Below are 11,696 nucleotides of genomic sequence, written 5' to 3' on the forward strand. Positions count from 1 at the left end.
CGGGCTGTTTTGGGTTCTCGTGTCCACAGGGGTGTCCTGCAGTATTTGGTGGACTGGTTGGGTTATGGCCCTGAAGACCGGTCATGGGTTGCTTCCCGTGATTTGCATGCCCCCCGTTTGTTGGCCCGTTTTCACCGTGACAACCCTTCGAGCCCACGCGGTCGTGGGCCTTTGGGGGGGCTCTGTCACCTCCTCAATCTTGCCCTCCTTCCGACACTTACCCGACACCATCCGTTCCCATACCCACCACCCACACCAACGGGGAAGACACTGCAGGCGGGATGTCAGAGGGGGCAGGACCACCTCCTTCCGCCCATTTCCGTGTTGGCGCTTGCCCTGGCGTCTCATCCATGCCCGACGGCTCCGGGGCCGTCGGCTCCAGCTCCCGCGCACTGGAGAACCCGATCGCGTCTCGCTCAGGCGATCACGTGATTAGTCACAGGTTCTTCGTCTGCCGCTGACGCCGGCGTCCACACACTGGGCAACACCAATCACTGCTGGCGTCCGGCCTCACGTGACGCTCCTGTGCGGTCACGTGCCTTGTCACGTGACCTCAATTTCCATCACAAAAGGAGCCGAGAGGAAACGCTCAGTGCTTCACAGCTGTTTCTACCAGAGACCTGTTCGGCGTTACTCATTTCTTCTTGCTACAGTTTGGAACTCGACCACGGAACGTTGCTTTGGACTTGTATTGGATTTTCCTCTGGACTCGACGTATCTTCTGGACCCTTGGAACTCTTGACCTCCCTTTCTGGCCCTGGTACTGCTCTGGATTACCCTTTTGTCTTGGCGAACTACGAACCACACAATTCCTGTTTATCATGCTTTGCCTCACTTGGGGTTCACTAACTATTGTGCTCACTACCTGGACCTTGGATTGGCTCGCTAACTGGTCACGTTCTTGCTGCAGGTGTGGGTTGGAGGAACTGCAGTACATCCCAGCCTGCTGTTTGTCTTCCCTTGCTGCCCATTCAGGTTTCCCACCAGTTCTACCATCCACGGGGTAAGCTTTGTCATTTTACCTTGTTTGCTTGCACTGCCATTCCTTTCAAAGTATGCCTGATCCTAACCTTTGCTTTACAGCACTCAGGGGTCCTTCCGGTGTTCCCGGTATCAGACTGACGGCGCCACTCCACACCTGTGGCCTCAATGATTGCTAGGGCAGTATTCTATACTTGGGGACGGAGGTAGTTTATAGCTGCACGACCATCAAGGCTGACCGCCAAGATCAGAACATGAGGTCTTCAGACTGATGTATATTTTTAGTTCAATTTCTGCAGTGAAAATGTTGCCAGAGATTTACATTGCCAATGCTGCCGAGGGTATTACGGCGTTGTTTGTGCCCTAATGTTTGGATAATAGGTTGACCTTTCACTGGTGTTAACTGTTGGAGGTCTTCGAAAACAATAACATGTTTCCCTCCAAACAGTCCTTTGTAGTTGGTTTTTAGGACGTCTAGCATTCTGAGAAGAATTAAAGCCAACATGATGTTTGAAACCATGTTTACTTCATCTATCAGGAGCACTTACATTTGTTTCAGAATTCTGTGTACTTCAGTAGCAGCTTCGGCTGATAATTCAAAGTATTCAAATTTGTTTTGGTGCTCTACCGGGAAGAGCACTAGTTAGTGTAAAGTTACACCTCCTATGTTGTAGGCAGCTAATCCTGTGGGCGCTGTTACTACAGCCAAAAAGTTGTAGTTTGTTAAGTTTTGTAGAAATGTGCTGTTTATTTTAATTAAGAATGTTTTACCAGAACCAGCTTCACAATTGACATACAGGAGCAGAGGTTTATAATGTTTTCAGCTACAGGTTTTAGTTTCATGTTTAAAACCATGTTCAATATCTTTTTTTTTAACTTTATTTATTCTTGGCAGACATAGGTAAACAGTGGGTGAACCGACACACATTGCATACATGAGACAAGGCTGTGGGCCTCAAGCATCAGTTGAACATGGAGTGAAATCCAGCACAAAACAACATTATTCATTGCATGGCCTCCATTGATGGACTTCCAGCACTTTATAACCCCCTTCTCCTTCAAACACCCTCAGCAGTCATCAACAGTAGCTTGAAGGCTGGTCAGGTATACCCGGAAGTCGCACCATATGCGCTTCGGCTCGGGTGTATGTAGCAACATGGCGGTACATAAATGCTTGCAATTCTCCACCAAAACCAGGTCTGACATCCATTCCCCTCCCTCGATGCCACTCAGTCCTTCCATCTCCTAAGTTTACAGCACTTAGCCACAATACAACCAACATTACTGAGAGATTGAGTTCTCCTCACAGGGACATGGCCCCATAATCCAAACAATGCACCCATGGGTGAATACTGCAATGTAAGATTTACCAATTGTGATAATGCATTTATCACATACTTCCAGAACTGCTGTAGCTTATGGCAGTCCCAAAGGATGTGTCCATGGTCCACCTTTTCAGCGTGGCAATGGGGCACTTACCACCATTTTCTGGATAATCTGCGGGGGTATAATGTAATATATATAATATGTTGTTTCGAATGGGCTTGAACCTAGAGTTGAGTGTTTTGTCCCAGTCAATGAGCACATCCTGCCCCATTGCTCATCAGAGATGCTGATTTGTAAATCATTACCCCACTGTAGCTTTGCAGATGGTGCCCACCCTTGTACCTTACTCACAATCATTCCATACAATCTAGCTAGGGTTCTAGGACATCCTGAGGAACTCGAGATGTATGTCAGGAGTGCATCCTCAGGTGGGTCAATGGGGGAGCCTCCCACAACTTTTCTCTCTCAGCGTGTGTATGGAATTCTTCAAGTGTGGTATGTATCTCAGCCATAGTGGTCAGGTCTGGTGCAGCAGCGTGGGTGTTCTCCAACCCTCTCTGCTTTGATTCCCAGCTCTCCAAGTCAAGTCTAAAAGCCTTCAGCATCCAGACTTCTCTTGAAATAGCCATGTCCCTAATATAATCTTTGAACACCTGCCGCACCATGCCCTGGGTTGTTGCTCTGGGGGGGGGGCTTTGTGGATAAAAAAGGTGCGTATGTCAGCCTCGATGTCAGCTCTGAACACTATGAGCCTCATCACGTGTTGGGCGGTAACGCCGGCGCTATTAGCGCCGGCGCTAATAGCCCTACTGCTAAATCCCCCGGCGCTATTCACGGGTTTGACAGAACGGTTATTGCCCATTCTCCATTGGGGCCATTCGGGAATTCCTCATTCCCTATTGGACCCAATGGGGAAAATTTGCGCTAATACCGCTGGTGGATTTCCCGCCGGCGGTAAACGTGCCGAAAATCAGCAAATTTGCTGCGGATGTCCCCCCAGCTCAGAGCTGGGGGGAAATCTGCCAAAGCCATGAGCTGGCGGACCCTTAAATGCAGCGGTAATAGCGCTACCAAAGCATTTAAGGGTTACTGCCAAACTCGTGATGAGGCCCTATGTCTTGCAGGGCCTCAGACTTAAACATCCATGAAATCCAACCCGCGTTTTCCGCCCATTCTCATCTGCAGGCTGATTGGGTAGTGGTCCGATAGTGTGCGATGAAGGATGTTTATCTTTTGAACCCTAGCAATCAGCCGTCGTGAGACCAGTATGTAATCTATCCATGAAGCCAGCCATGAACTGTGGAGTAATAAGTGTATTGTCAGTCGAGTGGGTCCATGAGTCTCCATATATCACACAACTCGAGTCTCTCTATCTGGGTCAGTAAACTACGGGCAGCTCTAGAGGGTGGTTTGGGGGCCGAGCTTGTCTGGTCTGTCCCCTGGTCCAGTATACAGTCCATGTCTCCCCCTCAGATGAGAAGGATCGGCGGGAACGATTCGATAACATTTGCCATGTTTTCATAGAATTCATAGGAGTTTATATGGGGCCCATATGGGTTAATCAGCAGGACCTCCGTCCCCTCAATCACACCACAGACAACAGCATATCGGCCCTCTGCATAAATACGTTTTTGCTTCATTGCAAATTTGATTGTTTTATGAATAAGGGTTAAGATCCCCCTGGATTGGGACGAGTAGGTTATGTAGAATCGATTGTTCCCAACGACAAGTGCCTGAAACATTTTAATTGGTTGTTGCCATAGCATGCGTTTCCTGCAGCAACAGTATGTTGTTTTAATGCCTACTGCCGTAGGCTATGACCTGCCTCGTTTCTGCATAACTGCCCAACCCCCTGATGTTCCAACACAAAACATTAAGTTCGATCTACATCCAGTATCATAATGAACATGGGCCCAGTGTACTCACTCCCAGGGTGCATCCCCTACTCATGCATAGCAAGGACCACTGGTCCCAAACCAGATACATGGCTGCCAAGATTTTTTCCATAACTTCCCACCCACAAATCCCCTCCCTCCCCGACCACCTTCATCCCCCTCACAAAACAGGTGATGTCAACCCCCTAATATTCACTCAACTCCCCTGAACAACCCCCTCCCCAGGAACCTTCCCAAGGACACCTGGAATCCCAATACACCATCCTGAGAGGTCGGATTAGGGATAAATGCGGCCCATATGTGTTAACCAGCAGTACTTCTGTCCCCTCAATCACACCATAGACAACAACATATCGGCCCTCGCACCAATATGTTTGCCCTTCATTGCAAATGTGAGTGTTTTATGAATAAGGTTCAAGAGCCCCCTGGATTGGGACAAGTAGGTTATGTAGAACCGATTAATCCCACAAGTCCCTGCAGCATTTTTATTAGTTTTCGCCAAAGCATGCATTTCCTGCAGGAACAGTATGTTGATGTTATGCCTACTGGTGTAGGATATGACCTGCCTAGTCTTTGCCTAGCTGCCCAACTCCCTGATGTATGAGTACACAGGCCCATTGTACTCATACATGTCTGGCAAGATTGTTTACATACCTTGAAAAGATACACAAAGAGATGAGAATCTTTGCAGATCCCAGGCCTGGGGACGTCAGCTATAGTATTCCAGGAGTGGGTAGCAATGGACAAGAACCAATGCTAAGACCACCACACTGCAACATTGTTATAGATAGTGGCTTGGAGATGGACTGAGCCAGCCACATGAAATGCGAAGGCCAATAGAATAACATGTATGGTGTCCACAATAGGTGGTATGGTGTGGATGGCCCAACACCATCCCCAGGATAAACACAGGACTCAGTCAATGGCATGTTCAAACTGTGGTTTATTACAAACAAAACCCACAGGGATCAGCACAGGAACAGCAGCTATCCATGCACATCTCATTGGTTGGCTAGAGCTGACGTACCCAGGCATGAGATCTGTATATTCTCAGCTCTCTGTGTACCTTTTCAAGGTAATAAGAATGGCTTTGTGTCTGCATTGTAAGTTGTGTGTACCACCTGAGTCTATGAGAGTGTTCTTCTGCTCTGTGCAACACTTGTCTCATATTGTGGCATATTTGTTGCAGTCTTTTGTCTGGTAGCCTGAGATCAGCTTTCTTTCCCAGCGCTGATCACTGTTCATTGTCTGTGTCGGTACGGTCACATGTTCAGAGAACACAAATTCGAGCTATGCAGCTCTGAATTATGATGAATTATTCGTATTTACTGCAGCTGGTGCCTTTGTCGACTAGGGAATGGAATGTCATCCATATCTTGTGGCCTTGGCTGTGGGTGCTTTCTCAGATGTCTTCCTCTCTGTCCCGCCTGAATTCGGTTCAGCTCGTCTTTTGCTGAGAGGCCTGTGCCCTGCTGTACTTTTCCTAACTCATTATAGTGTGGGTTCTACAATATCCCTGCTAAAATACATTCTCTATAGATTAGTCAGAGGAGGTCCCAAAGGTGCTCCTGCAGTTCCATAGGGTTAGTCACATTTAAGCATCTGCAAGCTTTAACTCAGGATCTCTTACTTCTTGCGGTTTCTGCGTTGCTGCACTTGGCTAATGGCAAAAATAATAAATGTAATGACAGTATGTTTATGTGCCTGTCCTCTAACTATAAAACTGTACGCTTGTGTTCTTCGTGTATTCGAGTGCCTGTTTGTGTCCTGAAGTGCGGATGGCACGTGTGCTTCATGTCTAACGCAGCTATGCCGTGGTCTCTCTAATGATGTCAGCAACATGGCTTCTTGGTACATTTAATCGAGACTGTCAGTTGCGGTGTCTTTGATCATGGCCTGTGGCTCTTCATCCACACTTCGATAAATCTGTACCGCACCTGGTCTGTAGGGCTGGCTGAGGGTGTATGACTGGCTGAGGGGATATCTCTCGACATAATTGTCAATCATTGGAACATACTTGTTCTTTGCATTCATTGATTTAAATGCAGCATTTGATTCAGTCTCTAGAGTGAAGCTAGTTGAAAAACTCATCAAAGCGCAATGTCCACAAAATCTGATTGACATAATTTTCGCCCTATACTCTTCAACTTCTATACAGGTCCGTTTGACTATTATGGATATGCTGTCTGCGGTAATAGGAACATCAAGAGGGCTGAAGCAGGGGTGCATCCTAGCTTCAGCCCTCTTTAATGTCTTCATCCATGATGTTAGAGATATATTCTTGACCATAGCATCAGATTCACCTAAAATGAATTCAATTGCTATACAAGCATTATGGTATGCTGATGATCTTGTTCTTGTCTCAAAGACCCCAAAAGGTTTACAAAAGCTAATATCTGCACTTGTTATTTACTTTGACGAGAATGAGTTGTCGATGAATGTAAACACATCGCAGATAGTAGCATACACCACTAAAGTAAATCATAGGAACACATTTGTTTGGAGGATTAAGGATATCACTTTAGATATAGTACCTCATTACTAATACCTGGGCTCACAATTTGAAGGTAATTCCTTGGCTATACTACATTTACAGACATTGCAAAATAAATTGACTTCAGCCATATCTCAAACTAAATTAATCCTCCACAAATATGGCAAATTCACTATCAACCCAGCGCTACACTGTTGGCAACAAAAAGTAACACCAGTGCTATTGTATGGGTTGGAGGCAAGAGCAATTACCACTACTAACTATTTGAATAAATTAGAAGCCACATTTTGGAGACAAATTTTAAATGTACCACAATCCACTCCTGGTCCATGTTTGAGTTATGAGCTGGGTCTTACTTCCCTAAATGCAAAATATCACTGGCAATATGTGCTTTACTTCGCAAATGTCTTTTCAATACTAATGAAGAGTCAATTCTTGCTTCACTATCTTCATATTTGTTTACATCGAATCATGTGTTTATTCAGAAATGGACCAAATATGTTTACCAAGTTATGGTTGTGGCAGATGTCAATCTTGAAACACTCACAATGAATCCTGTTAGAGCAAAAAAGAAAATCTTTCTCCAGGATTGGATTGAGACTACGTTGATAAGAAAATGGGGATTGTTGAAGCCTATTTGTCGAAATCTCCGTCCCCACAAGTTTGCATGGCAATCGCAAGAATGCGACTTAATCTATGGCCCACTCGTGATATCTTGGCCCAACGTAGACAAATCTGTATGTCAGAGAATTTTTGTAGATTTTGCAATGATTTAACACAAAAAGAAATGCGTAGCTTTGACTTCTTTGAGAAATAAATTATACGAGAAGCAGTTGCAAATGTGCAGCCGGACCTTAGATGGGCTTTTCTACTTAACTCTGCTAATATGAGCATAAACATCACATCAATAAACTTCCTTAATGCACTTCATTTGAATGATTAATGGGGCCAGCGAAAACTGCTAATGAAATGTTACAGAATGCCTTAGATGCAAAGATTTTATTGTAAATGTTTTCTATCAAGTAGAGACTTGATGTATATCAGTCAAACATCTTCTAATCAAGAGTTCATTGTGGAAAAGCTCCTCAAAAATCCTACTAGCCTTGTATAGAATGGATGTTGGCGATACTGTCTCAATTTATTTTTAGAATGTTTCCTTTCTGTAGCTTAGTTTTGTTTGTTTGTTCTACAAATATGTTTTCGCCAAGGCCTGATTTTTATGTAAATAATGTGTTTATGTAAATAATGTAGATTTTTTTTCTTTTGTAATTAACTATGGTTAAAATGTTTTATGATAAATTGAAAAAAGTTGATTGATTTCAGCTAAATTGCAATAAAAAAAATAAAAAAAATACTAATAGTCCTTTTACTTCACCCACTGCTAGCCTATGGCCAGCTGTCATTTTCTCCATCTCATAAATCCACTTCCCTGCTCCTGCACTCAACAATGTTTCCAGGGGAATCTAGACATGGACCCCTTGTTCACTGTTCTTAGAGAAGCACAGTTCCACCTCACTGATGAGGCCCGACTAGGCCGAAACACGTATCTGGGGGTGCTGTTGGCACTTTTGTTCAGAGGAGAATTGCCTAGCATTTCGGTGCTGGAATGCCCCTGGGCAGGACAAAGACTGATATACAGGGATATTTCTCCTCTGTGAAAGGTACAGTGAGCTAAAGACTTGGTTGAGTCTCTGCCGGGGGCCATCCACCCAAGAACAGGTCAATGGGGCATTTTCATGCCGGTAGAGGGACTCCCAGAACCCCCCTTGTTTGACTATCTATAACAATGTTATAGTGTGGGGGTTTTACCATTGGTTCTTGTCCGTTGTTAACCACCCTGGAATACTAAACTGTGGTTGTCTAGAGTTGACATCCCCAGGCCTGGGACCTGCAAAAATTCTCAGCTCTCTGTGTAACCTTTCAAGGTAATAAGAATTACTATGGCCTTAGAACAACCTTGACGGTCTGGAAACAACAGTGCTGGTAAGCTTACATGCACCGTTGTTTCTGGACTGGCAAAGTGCAAGTCTGCCGTGCGGATACCCTCCCGCCCGATAGGTCTGGCTTGCCGGGCAGAATGGCACCCGCCCGCAGAGCTTCATGGAAGCACCAGCACCGTTCTTAACGGTACCAGTGCTTCCGGGGTCCCCACTCCCATAGAGTCCTATTGGACTCTATGGGAATGGGGAACACCATTTTACTGACACCTGACTTCCTGGCCGCTGTACTACCGGCACGATTACTGCCAGACCCGTATTGAGGCTTCATGTGTCTGCATTGTGACTTTTTTGTACCACCTTAATCTATGAGAGTGCTCTTTTTCTCGGTGCAACACTTATCTCATATTGTGGCATATTTGTTGCAGTCTTCTGTCTAGTAGCCTAAGATCGTCTTTCTTTCCCAGCGCTGGTTGCTGACCATTGTCTGCGTCTGCAGGTCACATGTTCAGAGATCACAAATTTGGGCTGTGCAGCTCTGAATTATAAGAATTATTCAAATGTACTGCGTCAGGTGCCTTTGTCATCTAGGGAATGGAATGTCATCCATATCTTGTGGCCTTGACTGCATGACTCTTGCTGAGAGGCCTGTGGCCTGCTGTAATTTTCCTAACCCATTAAAGTGCGGGCCCTACAATATCCCTGTTAAAATATATTCTCTATAGATTAGTCACAGGTGGTTATGTCAGGTCCCAAAGGTGCTCCTGCAGTTACATAGGATTAGTCACATGTAAGCATCTGCAAGCTTTAATATAGGATCTCTTGCTTCTTGCAGTTTCTGCGTTGCTGTGCTTGGCTAATGGCAAAAATAATAAACGTAATGACAGTATGTGTATGTGCCTGTCCTCTAACTATAGAACTGTACGCTTGTGTTCTTTGTGTATTCGAGTGTGTGTTTGTGTCCTGAAGTGCGGATGGCACGTGTGCTTCATGTCTAACGCAGCTATGCCGTGGTGTCTCTAATGACGTCAGCAACATGGCATCTAGGTGCTTTTAATCCAGACTGTCAATTCAGGTGTCTTTGATCATGGCTTTTGGCTCTACATCCACCCTGGGGTAAATCCGTACCACACCTGTTCTGTAGGGCTGGTTGAGGGCGTATGGCAGGCGGAGGGGATAGCTCTCGACATACTTGCCCATCATTGGACCCTTGGGAATCGGTTTGAAATAGAATGGGTGATTGGGGTGTTTCCTGGGCTTCTTCCGTGTCATGAATTTCATAGGAGGGGGAGGAGTGGGTAGGCGTCCCCCTCCCTCAACAGGCCAAACAAAATACTACAAAAGGATATGACTATTCGTTACATGACTGCGAGTATGCAGAATGCCAATCTGAGCATAGTTTCAATTACTCCTTCATATACGTCTCCCAATGCATCAACTCGCGAGGGGGTGACCAAAAATAACCAACAAATCAGCTCAAATGGCGGCCTCCGGAGCTCACTGCCATTCCTCTCCATCAGTGCTTCGGGAGAGTGTCAATGAAGGTCATCACCTCGCCGGATTTGTGAAGAAAAATGTTTTGTCGTTGTAGACCACCAGTAGCCTAGAAAGGTATAACATTGCATATTGTACCTCTCAGTCCCGTAGGTGACTCTTCACAGCTGCAAAAGAGATCCTGGCTTTTTGCACCGCAGAGGTACATTCTGGGTATATTGATATCTTTGAGGACTGGTAGTGTAGATCCCCAAGTTCCCTGGCTTTTCTGAGGATCATGTCCCTGTCAAGATAGTTCAAACGTGTACTATCACTGGCCTTGGGCTCTGGCGGTTTCGGGATCTGCACCGAGACATGTGTGCCCTTTCAAACAAGAACTGCTGGGACAAGGGAGGGCCTTCAGCACCTTTTTTATAAGGGTCTCAATAAATACGTCCATATGCTGGAGCTTTACCAACTCCGGAATACCCAAGATGATGACATTGCTATGGCAAGCTCTGACCTTCAGTTACTCATTATTAGCCTTCACCCCAGCCAACTCCCATTGTAGGGATTGGAGGGTAATACAGACCTCTACACTACTATCTTCCAACAGTCCGATGAGCTACTCACCCTCCGATATCCTGCCACTCTCCTTATCGATTCTCTGCTGCATGCAGTCCATTTTTTGTACCAAGCGGTCCAGTTTCCCATTTATGGATTTAAATACCGATTGCATTTTCTCTAGGAGAGTTGCCATCTCCACCTGCGTGGGGTGTAAAGAACTGCACGCATCCTCCCTCTGTGCACTCTCCACATCTGGCACGTCCTATTTGCCTTTCTGTGAAGATCAAATGAGTCTTCGACTTCCTCGTCCCAGATGAAGCCATATTAGGAAACACAAGTTTCAACTGGCACTTCAGTCCTTTCACCATTTGGTGGTAACCCTGCGAGGAGCAGTGCCGGCCCACCCCGCAGTCCAGTCTCAGGGAGCACATGACTGTTGGCTGTACTTTAGTTCCAAGGCCAAGGACAGCAGTTCAGCGCCACCCCAGGCCTGCAAGCCCAGTGGTCAGCTCACTTGTGTCTGGCAGATTTAAATGCAGATGTAGTAGGGGAGGGCTACCGGGAGCCCGCGCTATCCCCTCAATGGTAATCCTTACTAGGGCACCAGACGATCACACTGTACAGAGTCGATGGCTCCTCACAAAGTGGCTCCCAAAATGGCTGGCGCCGCCATCACTCCTCAACACAGCCGCTCCTGCAGTCACTCTCCCCGGGTCTCTACCTCATCCCAGCTGGCACACCAGACCACCAGCACTCCCCTGTGAGCCTCGGCTCCATCGCAGTTGTGGTCCCAGCAGTAGGCCCGGGGTGTAGCACACTACGTGTTCTGGGCACACCCGCCAGGAGACTTCAGGCAGCAGCGCAGCTCCAGCCAACACTCTCCCTGCCCAAAGCCCTCAATGAGAGTCTTGCCATATACAACTCCTTGGGTCTCCTTATGCCACCAAACTCTCACAAACTGTGCACATCGAGTTCACACACCTGCGGCTTCACTCCGGCAGCACGAAAAACTGAAAACAGCGG

This window comes from Ambystoma mexicanum, chromosome 6p (genome assembly GCF_040938575.1).
Source record: "Ambystoma mexicanum isolate Mex_15411 chromosome 6p, UKY_AmexF1_1, whole genome shotgun sequence".
In the NCBI taxonomy this organism is placed as follows: Eukaryota; Metazoa; Chordata; class Amphibia; order Caudata; family Ambystomatidae; genus Ambystoma; species Ambystoma mexicanum.